The 13,986-nt window shown below is 39.3% G+C and overlaps 1 protein-coding gene across 7 annotated transcripts in view; it reads right to left on the bottom strand.

Annotated features, from left to right (window-relative positions):
* The window catches only part of ESR1 (estrogen receptor 1), a 383,776-nt gene that overhangs the window by 266,113 nt on the left and 103,677 nt on the right, over positions 1–13,986 (bottom strand). Inside the window, exon 1 of one of the 7 annotated variants that reach the window (XM_061624149.1) lies at positions 1,320–1,335. The exons of the other annotated variants lie outside the window; for them this stretch is intronic. The gene's annotated coding sequence lies outside the window, so the exon portion shown is untranslated. Of the gene's footprint in view, positions 1–1,319; positions 1,336–13,986 lie in introns of those variants that run through there. 7 annotated transcript variants of the gene reach the window in all.

Here is a 13,986-nt window from a genome sequence, read left to right as displayed (position 1 = left end):
CAAACAAAATAAGGTTAGAATCTGTGAAGATCATAAGCTGTTGAATGAATCAACAAAGCCAGAACGATTCATAATTGCTACCTGAGAGGAATACTTCTAAACACTTTCCCATTGCTCTTTATTTTGTGGGGGATGGGGGTAAATATTCCAGAACTGTGATATTGACAGATTCTTAACACCTATAACCTAATTTGGACTGTTATATTTTCTGTAAACTCTATTTTGAAGCATCTTTGCGTTGTATATAGAAAGTTCAAAGAGTAAGATCTAGCCTCTGCTGAAAAGGCATAAAGTTTCCTTTGGCAATGGTGGTGAACAGGCAAAAATGAAGTATTTGAACCACTGTTGTGAAAAGCAAAGCCACAAAATTATTTGAAAATTCCACCTCTGAAAATTCCACCTATGGATGCCTTTCAAAAGGGCAGTTTATTCAACCAGCAGAATTTATTTATTTATTCGACTTATTAGTTGCTTATCTGGCTGAATTGTCAGCCACTCTAAGTGACGTACAAAGCAGAACATGCAAACATCAAAACATTAAGAGACTAACAATAAAAACTAACAATAACGGAAAAGCTAAAAAAACAGGAACAGCAAACCAAAAACATTCATCTTCCTGGTAAAGGACAGTCCCCAAACAAATGTCACTAAGAGCAGGGGTGGGGGGCAAGGCAGGTGGAAATGCTTTCCCCTTGATGATCCCAGCACAGTCTCATCCCTGCAGCAGCACGACTCAGCCTGCAGCTCCTCCTGATAAGGCCCAGGCAGAGGGGTGGGGCAAGGCAGGTGGAAATGCTTGCCCCTTGATGGTCCCAGCACAGTCTCATCCCTGCAGAATATAGTGGCAAAGCTTGCTTGTTTATTAATTAATTAATTAAGTAGGAGTCCAGGGTGGCAAACAAAAGCACTAAAAACACCTTAAAACATCATAAAAACAGACTTTAAAATACATTAAAACAAAACATCTTTAAAAATATTTTAAAGCTTTAAAAACATATTAAAAAGCATTTTTCCAGACTCTTACCACTTCAAGCTGAAAGTTAGAATTATAAAACCATAGAATCATAGAATAGTAGAGTTGAAAGGGTCCTATAAAGCCATCATGTCCAACCCCCTACTCAGTGCAGGAGTCCAAATTAAACCATGAAAGGCGCATGCTTGAATGAATTTACAAAGAAAAATCTTGTATTTATTTATTTATTTATTGCATTTGTATACCGCCCCACAGCCGAACCTCTCTGGGCAGTTTACAACAATTAAAAACATTAAAAACAAATATACAAATTTATATTGTATGTATGTCTTTGTCTTTTACTCACCTCAAAGGAATGACAAAGGTGTTGTAAAGGAGATTGACTTGTCTAAGAAGAGCCTAAAAGTCCAGCAGATAGCCATGTTTTAGAGGCTATCAAGGTACATGTAAAGCAGATGTGATATAAAAGAAGTTGCTGGGGATTCAGAGAAAATGTGTGCTATTGCCCTCATGTCCAGCTTGTGAGTTTCTCAGAGGCATCTGATTGGCCACTGAGGAAAGCAAACTGATTGGAAATTTATTTTAAAGAAACCAAGCTTTTCTTTCATCACCATCCAGTCCAATGCAAAGGAATAAATCGGTATTAGTGTTGCTAGGTCAGAAGCATCCCGAACCCTGAGATTTTGGGAGCGGGCCCTATTGATGTGATAGCGGCGCGTCTGAGTGATGTCAAGGGGTGGGCCCAAGTAATGTCACAAGGGCGGGCCTGAGTGATGTCATTAAGCATCAACCACAGTTGCTTGGCGCATACAATTCAAACAAAAACATTTCTCTGATTGGAAATTAAGACAGAAATCTTAGCTAAAAGATGGAGCCTCAGTAGACAACGTTTAATCTAGCAAACTTGCTTCTGGCAAAAAGGCTTTTAAGTGCCCTCAGGCCAGGTCAGTCACCACAAGGTCATTGTAAGAAGAAAGGAACCCAGTGTTGTGCAGATGTTAGATGGGAGCACTCAGAAGTAAAGGCTGCAATTCTCAACACACTTACTAAGGGACTAAGCCCCATAGAATTCAATAGGACTTTCTTCTTAATAGATATGGTTTGGATTGTGTTGTTGGTAAAGCTTGACCAGGCATCCTCTGAAAAGATATCCATATCCAAGTAGGGTTGGCAATCCCTGCCTGGAATGCCCCACCCCTACTTTTTAACATGGCTGCTCCAAATTTCTTTACAGATTTGACCCTTCACTTCAGAAAGAGGTCTGAGAAATGAGTAAGAGTAAGAAGATTCTCTACTCTTTTCTGTCTACCCCGTGGGCTGCTATAAACTCACTTTGACAGCCAGCCCAATTCCAGTGAATAATAACTGACAGAGAGAAAACACATACAGTTTGGTCTACCTTCGCAGGCAGCAGTTTGGGAACAACAACAATTGCAGCCACGCTGCCCAGCATGTGAATTCTCTTTTAACACTATTGGGCAAGAAACAAACCGTCATGCAACCAACAAGGTGCATCATCAGTGGGTTTAAGGGGGTTGAGCAGAGTGCATGGAACCACTGTTGTTGCTTCTATGGATGAAAGGGAGTGAGGATGAAGGTAAATGAAATGCAAATAGAAAAGAAAAAGACAGTGATGAATTCCTAAATGCAATACCATACCAACCACAACAATATTCCTATGAGTAAGGCAGAAAACGCAGCATCCCACAACCAGTCAGGTTTCCTAACAAAAAATCAAAACTAAAAAAATCCTGGCAGCCAGTCAGCCAAGGTCACAGAATTCTCCCTGTGGCACAATCTGACCCAGGGGCACAACCTGACCCAGGGGCTGCAGTTAGTGCAGAATGCTGTAGCATGATTGCTGACGTGAGTGAGATCCTATCAGCACATAATACCTCTGCTCTGAAATCTGCACTGGTTGCTGATTTGCTACTAGGCCAAGTTCAAGGGTGCTTTCCATGTTACAGTGCCACATAGTACTTGCTCTTCTCTTGTAAGAAATCAATCATTTAGCATGGCAGCACCCATGCTTCGAAACTTCCTGCCTATCAACATTAGCAGGGGCCTTCATTGTACTCTTTTTGGCACCTGCTAAAACATTTTTGTTTAAGCAAGCCTACCCAGGTATGCAGAAGCTATTATATTTTTATCTAATGTTAACTCATTGCTGGTTTGATTATTTTGAATATTTTTAAATACCTGTCTTTAACTGTTTTTGCCAATAATTTTATTGTTTTAATTCTTTCTGTAAATTGCTTTGAGATTTTTTACAATAAAGTGGTATATAAATGTTGTAAATAAAATACATAAATAAATTTTGGAGTTACTGTGGCCCTTGGGTCTCTTTCCAATTTTAGGATCAAAGGAATCTGTCTTTTACTGACTTGGGCCATTTGGTGCCATCTAGGGCACTACTGATGACATGGACTAGCATTGACTTGCAGGATTCCAGGCAATAGTTTTTTCCAGAAATTGACTTTTGGACCTTTGCATGCAAAACATATGCCCTACCTCTGAACTACAACCCCTTCCCATTTTAAAAAAGTATATTTTAAAATTGTTCTTTTCAATTCACTAATGAATCCACATAATACCTGGGGCAAATCCACACCATTCATTTAAAGAACATTCAACACATATTTGAAGCACATGAAAATACATGCACCCCATATTATAGTTTTATTTATTTATTTATTTATTTATTTATTTATTAAATTTATTAGTTGCCCATCCGGCTGGCTGTCCAGCCACTCTGGGCGACGTACAAAATAAAAACATACAAATACATTAAAACATTAAAAATCTCAACAACAATAATAAAACCTAACCCACCCCAGAACCCTGCCTGAAGAGCCAGGTCTTCAAGGCCCGGCAGAAGCTCATCATAGAGGGAGCAAACCAGTTGGTAATTGCAGAACATTTAAAAATTAAAAATAAAAACAGTATTAGTTTCCTACATAATAAACGCAGTGATACCTAAGTAAGCCCTGCTTAATTACTTTAAAAATAGAATTGGAGGGGAAGAGAAAGGTTTACAACACAAACACAATTCTTTGCTCCCTAAAAATTCCCATCAATTTACAGCACAATCTACCATGTCTACTCAAAAGTAAGTCCTATTGAATTCAATGGGGTTTACTCACAGTATGTGGCATTAACATTGCAGGTTTACTCCCAGAAAAGCAAGTATTGGATTAAAGCTTCATATTAGGGAAGTTTTCAAAACACTGCCCTCTTCAACAACCCACAAAAATTTAAACTTGTTTGACTCCTGCACACAAGAGAGAAAAGGACTGAAAGCTATATACTTACTCAATTTATTAGATTTTCAGATAAGCAGGAAAAACAACAGTTTTCTGGCCTTGCAATGGGGTCTACCTACTGTTTGGAAGTCAACAAATCACAACTCTGACTTCACTTACTGTCTACAAACCTGAAAGGGTGGGATTAGAGCAGCTAGCTACAAAATCATTTAAGAGCAGTTGCAGAAGGTGACAATTTGGTGTATATATATCATGAATCAAACCACCTAGAAACTGATTTTTTTAAAAAAAATAATAAAGCTGAGTGTCCGGAGATTAAGGTGATTGACCTGAAGACCCAGAGAGGACACCAAATATCTGGAGTCTCCAGGCAAAAACCAGAGACCTGACAACCCTAGTCTGGTTAAAATAGGCCTTCCTAGCCCCGGTGCCAATGACCAACTAAGCTCCATGCTGAATCACAATGTAGCAAAAATACAGTCTTCTCATGGAATGGTTTCCTGAGGGCTGAACTTCAGTGCAGGCCTCAGGCCTCTCATACAGTACCAGGGCAGGCCAAAGAGAAGACATTTTTTCTTCGGGCTTCCCAAGTAAGTATTGTCACAAAGTGTGATACTACTGAATGATGCTGGCTGAGCATGGATGTCTGGACATCCCGAGTGAGATAGGCCTCTGGCAGGGCTTTGGACACAGCTGGATTTAGATTAATGGATTTAATCTGAATGTCCACTTACAGTGTTCATTGTTCTTGGCCTGAAACAATAGGCAGTGTCTGATTCTCAATAGTGGGGAAATGAATGTGTACAATCATGTTAACAGTGTCACCATAACTGCGATCAATATCAGAGGCCTTTCTCCATTTCTCCCTGCTGTCTGAAATGCACCAGGTAGGTGCTATATTGCTAAAAAGGCATGAGTTGCTCCCCTGACAGAGACCCACCTTATTTGATTGTGGTTGGCTTCTCACCAAAGGCTAGAATATCCACTCCCAAACAGCCTCTGAAAGTCAGATCATAAAAACTGTGCATATGCCTGGGGAAATAAAAACATGTTTGTCTGATTCTGAAAAGATAACAGAGGTAGCACTAGGTGAATTTCCCAGGGAAGAATAGTCCATAATCGAGGAGCTACCACAGAAAAGGCCTGGTCTCTCACCGCTACTTTCTGAACATCCTCTTGAAGTGATTGGCAGGCTTTTTAAGATGAAAAGGTGGAGAATACGTATTTTATTACATAAAAATAATGTTTAGCAGTGGCCAAAAAGGGATACTGTTAGAAGCTATCTTGTAATCTTGTGCAAATAAAATAAAATGGGACTGTTGTCAGAATGCAGGCTAAAGATGGGGTAGCTCAGCAAAAAAGAAAGAAAAAACAGGTGGCATGTTATTTTTAAATAATCACAAACTCAGGAGGGAGGGAATCACATTTTTGTATGAAATACAGTTAGAAAAATAATACACTCCTGTCTTTGCTGCTAGCTTTCATTTTAGGGTAGACACATTACTGTCCAGTCACAATTATACTGTGATTTCTGAGTTGTTTTGTATGGGACAGCAATCACTTCACTATCATGGGAGGCCAAACAATTGCTTAAAAATGAACCAAGTTTTCTAGAGAATGGCTGTTTCACTCTAACTTTGTCTAAGTAGTGCTTTAATAAAGGCAGGAACAGGCTAGTTTCTCATATGACAATTGGGCAGAGTAGCGCCTGCACTTTTTGCTTTGTATATTCAATGCCTACATACTTGCACTTTTAAAAAAATGAAAGTGGGAATCCAGGAGTTATGGTTTATCAAGGGAACCTACAGGTGCCTGTGTTTCTAGGTGTAAACTAAATATAGTTTGTAATTATGTCCAACAGCAACAAATGGTGGTTAGTTTAAACTGTGATTCACTGAAAGAAGTCAAGATCAACCTGTGGTTTCTAATCCTGGAATATTCTAATAAACCAGAATTTATGCAATCTGCAGTTCTCAATTCAGATTAAATGACAAGCTCTTCCAGTGGCATCACTAGCTGGGTGCGGGGAGTGCAGACCGCACCAGGGTGACACCATGAGAGGGGGGTGTCACCCCGAGTAGGGTTGCCATATTGCTCAGTTAGCTGGGTTTTACCTGGATTCTTTGCATGCCACCTGGTGCCTGTTTAGCCCCTTAGCTGGCCCGGATTCTCAGCTTTCATTTAAAAAAAAAATTAAGTTTCTAGGTGGTCCGGTTCCCAAGATATACATAAAAACGTCAGCCCCCCTGTTAAATCTTTTTTAAACTACTGTATAGCACTTCGTAGCTTTAACCCCGCCCGTTCAGGATTGCAGCCAATCAGTGAAGCGTTTGGTTGACCTGTGGCAGTGTCTAGTAAACCTCATTGCAAGGCCAGAAAATGGTGGTTTCCCCCCCTGTTTATCTGAAAATCTCATAAATTGGGTAAGTATATGCATTTCAGTTTTTTCCCCTCTTGTGTGTAGGAGTCAGATCCTGGGCAGTGTTTTGAAAACCTTCCCAATACTTGCTTTTGTGGGGGTAAAAGCATTGCTAATCCCATATGTCCAGAGTAAATCCCATTGAATTCAATAGGATTTACTTTTGAGTAGACATGGTTATGAATGTGCTGAAAATCAATGGGACTTGGGAGTGAATGTAAAAAAGGATTGTGTTTGTGTTCTCTTTCTGCCCCCCCCTCCAGTCCAATTTTAAAGCAAATAGGCAGGGCTTACTTAGGTATTACAGTTTTTATTCTGTAGGAAACAAATACTGATTTTTTTAAAACTAATACTGATTTTTCTGCAATGACCAACTGGTTTGACAATAAACTATTATATGGGCTGTATGTATTTATACATCTGCAGTGTGTGTGTGTGTGTGTGTGTGTGTGTGTGTGTGTGTGTGTAGTCTTTCCAATAATCCTGTGAGGTAGGGTTGGAAACCAAGGCAGCTCACAACAAGAAATAAAGCCATTTAAAATCCAATAACCATAAAAACAAGTATAAACAGTTGCAAAACAGCGTAAAGTGGCATGATTCGGAAGTTTGGGTTGTGTGAATGAAGTTGCTTATCACTTGAGGTTGCAGTTCTGTCCCTGTTTGAGTAAGTTCCACTGAATACACTGGGACTTGCTTCTGAATAAATAAACCTAGGATTGCACTATAAATATCTTTACAGTTTGTGTAAATAATAAATATATTTGATAGTAATGCTTATATAAATATTTCTTCATTTATCATATTTTTGGTTAGGAATCCTGACTGGTTGTGAGATGCTTAGTTTTCTGTCTTACTCATAGGAATCTTGTTGTGGTTGGTATGGTATTACATTTAGGAAAGTGTTACTGCCTTCTGTGTGTTTTTTTCCTATTTGCATTTTACTTATCTTTAACCTCACTCCGTTATAGCCACAGAAGCAACAGCAGCATATGCAAGATAATTAACTCCCATTAGTGATAAGAGCAAGAACTTATAATTATTATTTTAATTAAAACAAGAGGCTTATCAGTACTTTGAAGAGGACCAGATATTTATTTTCTTTCTGAGCCCAGGACTGGGTCTTTCATGATGCCCGGTGGGGGGGGGAGCAGGAGAGTAGTCGATAAGACAGACATCCTGGCATTGGTAATCTAATTAGCAAGGTATGTGTGGGGTTGTTGCACACTTCCAGGCCCAGTTTCATTTTGAGTATGGAGGTGGAACCTGTGTAGATGTGGTTGATCAAAGGGAGAAGAAATTTTGAGTTAAGCAAAGCTCTGCTTTTATAAAACCTAAGAAACATACAGATACTTTGACCGTCTGAGTGCCTGCACCAGTGGAATAGTGGAGGAACTTGTAAAACTTGCTGCAACGGTATTTAGAACTGAGCATGTGGCGTGAAAGACTCCTTTTCCTAACATTTTGACTTGTTTTTCTCCACCCACCACATCTCTGAAATATATCATATATGTAATGGTTAACCGTACTGCTGCCCTGACTTACTTTATGTTTGTTGCTATTTTGTGTTTTTATTATGTTTTCATATTGATTGTGCATTTTTATTGTTTTTATTATATTTGTAAGCTATGCTGAACTCTGTTTTTAGCAGCAGAAGGGCAGGATATAAATCCTCTTAATCAATCAATCAACTTTCCATAGTGTTGGAAACTAGAGTCTAGGCATTTAAGGCTGAAAATGTTAAGTTTTTTTTAAAAAAAGATTTCTCACATCTTTCCCTAGTTTTTGGTGCTAATTCCTAGGCACAGAAACCAAACAACTGGACAATCCAAATATTAATATGCAAATAATTGCATAATATGCAAATAATTTGCATAATATGCAGATTAGCCTGCTGGATTTGTGGAACTGGAATATGGCAACCCTAACCCAGAGCCGCCCCGCCCCTAGGCACCCTGGGTCTGGTACGGGAGGAGGTCATGGGTGTGACACCATGAGTTACCGCACCAGGTGACACCAACCCTAGTGATGCCACTGAGGTCTTCTTAGAAGAAGTGTGAGGGAGGACATCTAAGGCTCAAGCAGGGTTGTTTTTTTCATGTAGTGCTAAACTGGGCCAAATACTTTTTTACCTACTGCCTAGGCAATGTCCTCCCTTTGCAGCAAATATTTCCCCCCTTTATTTCAGCATTTTTGACATAAATGGTTAGCAACAGTGAATTTCAGAAATGAAGATCTCATAATATTACACAGATATGTGCTGAAAAAATAGTAGCTTTTTGGGAAAATATGTGGTTATCATATTGATAAAATAAGATGATGTTTAATAACTTTAATTACTCTTTGGGTGGAGAAGTTCTGGGCTGGGAAGTAGATCTCTGCCCCATCTAATCTGCACCTGTCCAACAAGGGACGGCAGCAAAAACACCTGGAAGCATTGAATTCAATAAACGTACTTCTGAGTAGACATGGTTAAGATTGTACTGCAAGGGCGATGTCCAACTAAATCCTACTCAAATGTAGAACCACTGGTGTACTATGAGTATGCTGGCTGGGGCTGATGGGAGTTGTAGTTCAAAAAAGTAACTTTTCCAAGCTCTGGAATACTGGATATCTCAATAACTTCTTTTCCTTTTCTGACTATATAATGCAGGTATCTGTTTAAAATCCCTGAATCTTAAACCAGAATTCACCAATGATTCACAACTTAAGTGCCCTTTATGACATTTCTGTTCGTATTAATGTATTCTAAGCATGTTCTACTTGACTTTTCTTTAACGCTGTTTATTGTTTATCTGTTCATGAGGCAAATTTCATTGTCAGCCTATTTATGGATTGTTGATTTCATAATTTACCCCCACTTCAGACATGGATTGATTGTGCTGTAATTTTTTTGGATCTACATTTCCCTCTGCATTTTTTCCTTAGTAGGATATTCTTTTTTAATATGAGAATAAGGAATAACAATTATTGGGGGGGACTGTTCATACTGTTATATAATAAATGTTGATTCCCTGCTGTGTTCAGCACTCCATATAATCTGGGTTGAAATATAACATTTTTGAACAATCAATGAAACAACAAGAAATCAATGTAGTATTCATTCCTAAAAAATGTATCTTCTGCAGTAAGTCACAATATTTATATTTTTCCTTAAGCATATTTGTTATAGTAAAACAATGACAAAACCCTAGCATCAACAAACAACAGAAACCTGGAATGAAGAATTGTTTTTTCCCCCATAATTTGTTGTTTTTCATTGGAAGGCAATTGCACAGGCCATCTGTTGAGTTTAAACTGCCCCCCTTCCAGTCCCTTAACGATTCAGCTGTTTAATTTGTTTTGTGACAATTTCCTTTTTTGGCAGGCATACATGCCCATCATATATTTGTGAAAGTAGCTAAAATTATAAAGTAGTGAATTACAATGCAGTGTTCTTCAGCCTTGGGTCCCCAGTTGTTGTTGGACTACAACTCCCATCATCCCCAGGCAGCTTAGCCGAAGGCCCCAGTTGAAGAACACTATACAATGTAATGTCTGCCAGCAGGCATCACTACAGGTCTCAATGCGATGCCCCATGCGACAAAAGGAAGACTCCTTAGAGCATGAGCTATTAACCAATTTTCAATCCCCCTCCTGCAATTTAGCCAACAGAGGCACCTCTATAGCTTTTTTAAAAAATAGTAGCTAAAGGGATGTTCACAAAAGGAACCCTCCATCATTTTAATTCAAGTACTGCAATCAAAACCTGTCTTTTAAAGCCACGGAGCTATTCTCAGAGCAATGTTGGGGGCAGGGCACAAAGCCAAACAGCATGTTACATTAAACCAGAGATGGAGAATTTGTGGCCCTCCAGATATTGTTGGACTCCAAATATTCCATCATCCCTGACCGTCGGCCATACTAACTTGAGCTGATGGGAGTTGGTGCCCAACATCTGGAGGGCTACAGTTCCCTATCCCTGCATTGATCACACTTTAAAAAAGAAATTAGTTACGTTGTGCCAACACATCTCAGGGCAAATGTTCTGATTTTATGGTTAATTTAAACCAATTTATCTTCTGTATTTCTTTTATAATCTCATTGTACACCACTTAAAAACTAGTGTTATGCAGCATCTACATTGCTGAAATAAATAAATAAATAGGAGGGGAGGAGAAGGGAGATTTTAGGGAGGAAACCAATACAGCACCCAGTCCAGATCATAGCCCTGTGTAGCTGCTTTCTCTTCAAACCAGAAGTGGCTGTCTTAATAATGCTTTTTAAAAAACATGTTTAATATAATGTGTAGTTTGGCCCATAGAGCGGTGCTTTCTGGAAGATGAAGGATGCAATAGTAATATAGTGCAAAGTTTACTGTAGTCATTAATTAGGGTTGAATCCAGTGAAATCAACTTGCTAGTGCAAGGATGTCTGCCTGTGCAATGGAACTTCCTCTCTCCATATTACCCCATACCCACCCAAATATGCTTCGGAGAGTTGGGGGAACTCCCAAAACTGATTGGGGGAGCATTGGGGCATGCAGAGAGAGGAGAGGGGGGAAGTCCCATTGTGCAGGCAGAAGTCCTTGCAATAACAGTAAAATAAAAGTCCTTGAGGATGACTTTGTTGAATACCACTCTTAGTATGGCTGCACTCCATGGTGTAGTTGTACTATTCTATTAGCAGCCTGATCCTGAGTCCTCTGAAGCAGAAGTGTCCCTTTGAGGACAATAGAATGATAAGAGATAGAGAGGACTTATAGGCCATCTAGCCCAACCCCTTGCTCAATGAAGAGCTATTGAGAGTTAGATGACCCTCAACAGATGGCTGTCCAGCCTCTGCTTCAAGACCTCCACTGATGGACAGTGCACCATCCCTCTAGATCAGCCTTTCCCAACCAGTGTGCTCCAGATGTTGTTGGACCACAACTCCCATCAGCCTCAGCTAGCATTGCCAATGGTCAGGAAGATGGGAGTTGTAGTCCAACAACATCTGGAGGCACACTGGTTGGGAAAGGCTGCTCTAGATAATCGGTTCCATTGTCAAACTGCTCTAGTCATCAAGAAGTTTCTCCTAATAGGATTTATTCTCAGGTATCCTTATACGGTTAGTGATGTCAGGGATTCCCCTGGTTCCTCAGCCTCACTTCACGTAAAACAGGCTTTTGAAACCCTTTCGCTGCCACCGATTCACACAAAATACTTCTTTAAACCCTTCTAGTAGCATGTATGGAAGGCCTTAGGCGTGAGATGACACTACCACTGAGAGACAGTATAAATCTTGAACTGTGTTGTAGGTTTATTAAAGGGATATTATTTACAAATGGGAATAGGATTGCTTATTTTGGGACTTTATAGGTGCTTGGTGACAGGTTCTAAACTCTCCAGACACTCTTGCTGACACTAGGGCTGCCAGATGTCCAGTTTTCACTCAGACTCCAGATTTTGGGGGTCCTCTCCGGGTCTCTGGGTAAGTCACCTTAATCTCCAGACTCTCGGTTTTAATTAAAAAAAAAGTTTCTAGGTGGTCTGGTTCATGAGATATACACCAAAACATCAGCTGCCGCCCCGCAACTTCTCTTAAATCACCTCGTAGCAGGCTGCTCTATCCCCTCCCTTTCAGGTTTGTAGCCAATAAGTGAAGTCAGGGTTGTGATTTCTTGACCTCCAGGCAGTCCCTAGATCCCATTGCAATGCCAGAAAATGGTTCTTTTTTCCTGTTTATCTGAAAATCTCATAAATTGAATAAGTATATAGATTTCCGTTTTTTCTCTCTCTTGTGTGCAGGAGTCAAGCAAGTTTAAATTTTCCTGGGCCATTGAAGAGGGCAGGGGTTTGAAAACCTTCCCAACATGAAGCTTTAATCCAATACTTGCTTTTTTGTGTGTAAAGCTGCAATGCTAACCCCACATACCCGGAGTAAACCCCATTGAATTCAATAGGACTTACTTTTGAGTAGACATGGTTAGGATTGTGCTGTAAATTAATGAGACTTTTAAGTGAACATAGCAAAGATTTGTATTTGTGTTGTATATCTTTCCCTCTCCAATCCTATTTTTAAAGTGATTAGGCAGGGCTTAATTAGGTATCACAGTTTTATTATGTAGGAAACGAATACTGATTTCTTTTAAAATGTTCTGCAATGACCAACTTGGTTTGACAATAAACTATTATATAGGATGTATGTATTTTTACATCTCCAGTGTGTTTGTGTATATGGACTCTTTCCAACAACCCTGTGAGGTAGGATTGGTGATTGGAAAACAAGGCAGATCACAATAAGAAATAAATCCCTTTAAAATCCAATAACCACAAAAACAAGTTGCAAATGGTTGCAAAACAGTTTAAAGTGGCATGATTGTGAATTTTGGATTGGGTGAATGAGGTTCCTTATCACTTGAGGTTGCAGTTCTCTGTACACTTCCCTGTTTGAGTAAGCCCTATTGAATACATTGGGACTTGCTTCTGAGTAAACAAACATAGGATTGCACTATAAATATCTTTACAGGTTGTGTAAATGACAAACATGTATTTGATTTCACACTATGGTTGTAGATTATTATTTCCTCTACATTTTCAGTGTGCCCTTCTTTCTTGGGGTGGTCATGGTTTCCCTCCATTGTTTTCATCTTGAGGAACACATTAGGCTGAGAGATGGTGAGTAGCCTATGGTCACTCAATAAACTTTATAGCTCATTTCCATTTTGAAAAATTAATTAAAACAATTTACATGCAGGAAACGTTTATTAAGTATATCCACACAATATGTTTAAAGCACATCCAAATTGCATTTAAAACGCATGACTTCCCCTTATAATTCTCACCACCCTTAACAAACTACAGTTCCCATGATTCTGTGGTGTGATTCATGTGCTTCAAATGTGTGTGGAATGTGCTTTAAATGAATGCTGTGGATGTGCCCAAGGTATGATGTGCATTCATTAGTGAATTGAAAAGAACAATTTTAAAAGATACTTTTTTAAATAGGGGAAGGGTTGTAGCTCAGTGGTAGGTCACATACTTTGCATGCAAAGGTCCAGAATTCAATTTCTGGAAAAGACTATTGGCTGGCAAAAACAGTTAGAGAGAGGTATTTAAAAACATTCAAAATAATAAAACCAACAATGAGTTAAAAACAGATAAACACAATAGCTTCTACATGCCTGTATAGGCTTGCATAAACAAAAATGATTTTAGCAGGTGACAAAAAGAATACAATGAAGGTGTCTGCCTACTGTCAGTAGGCAGGAAGTTCCAAAGCTTAGGTGCTGCCACAGTAAAGGACTGATTGCTTACAAGAGCAAAGCAAGTACTATGTGGAACTTGTAACATGGAAAACACAGCTTGAACCTG

This window comes from Rhineura floridana, chromosome 4 (assembly GCF_030035675.1).
Source record: "Rhineura floridana isolate rRhiFlo1 chromosome 4, rRhiFlo1.hap2, whole genome shotgun sequence".
Taxonomy (NCBI): domain Eukaryota; kingdom Metazoa; phylum Chordata; class Lepidosauria; order Squamata; family Rhineuridae; genus Rhineura; species Rhineura floridana.
The sequence above is the reverse complement of the archived record's forward strand: the minus strand, read 5'-3'. Positions and strand labels throughout refer to the sequence as shown.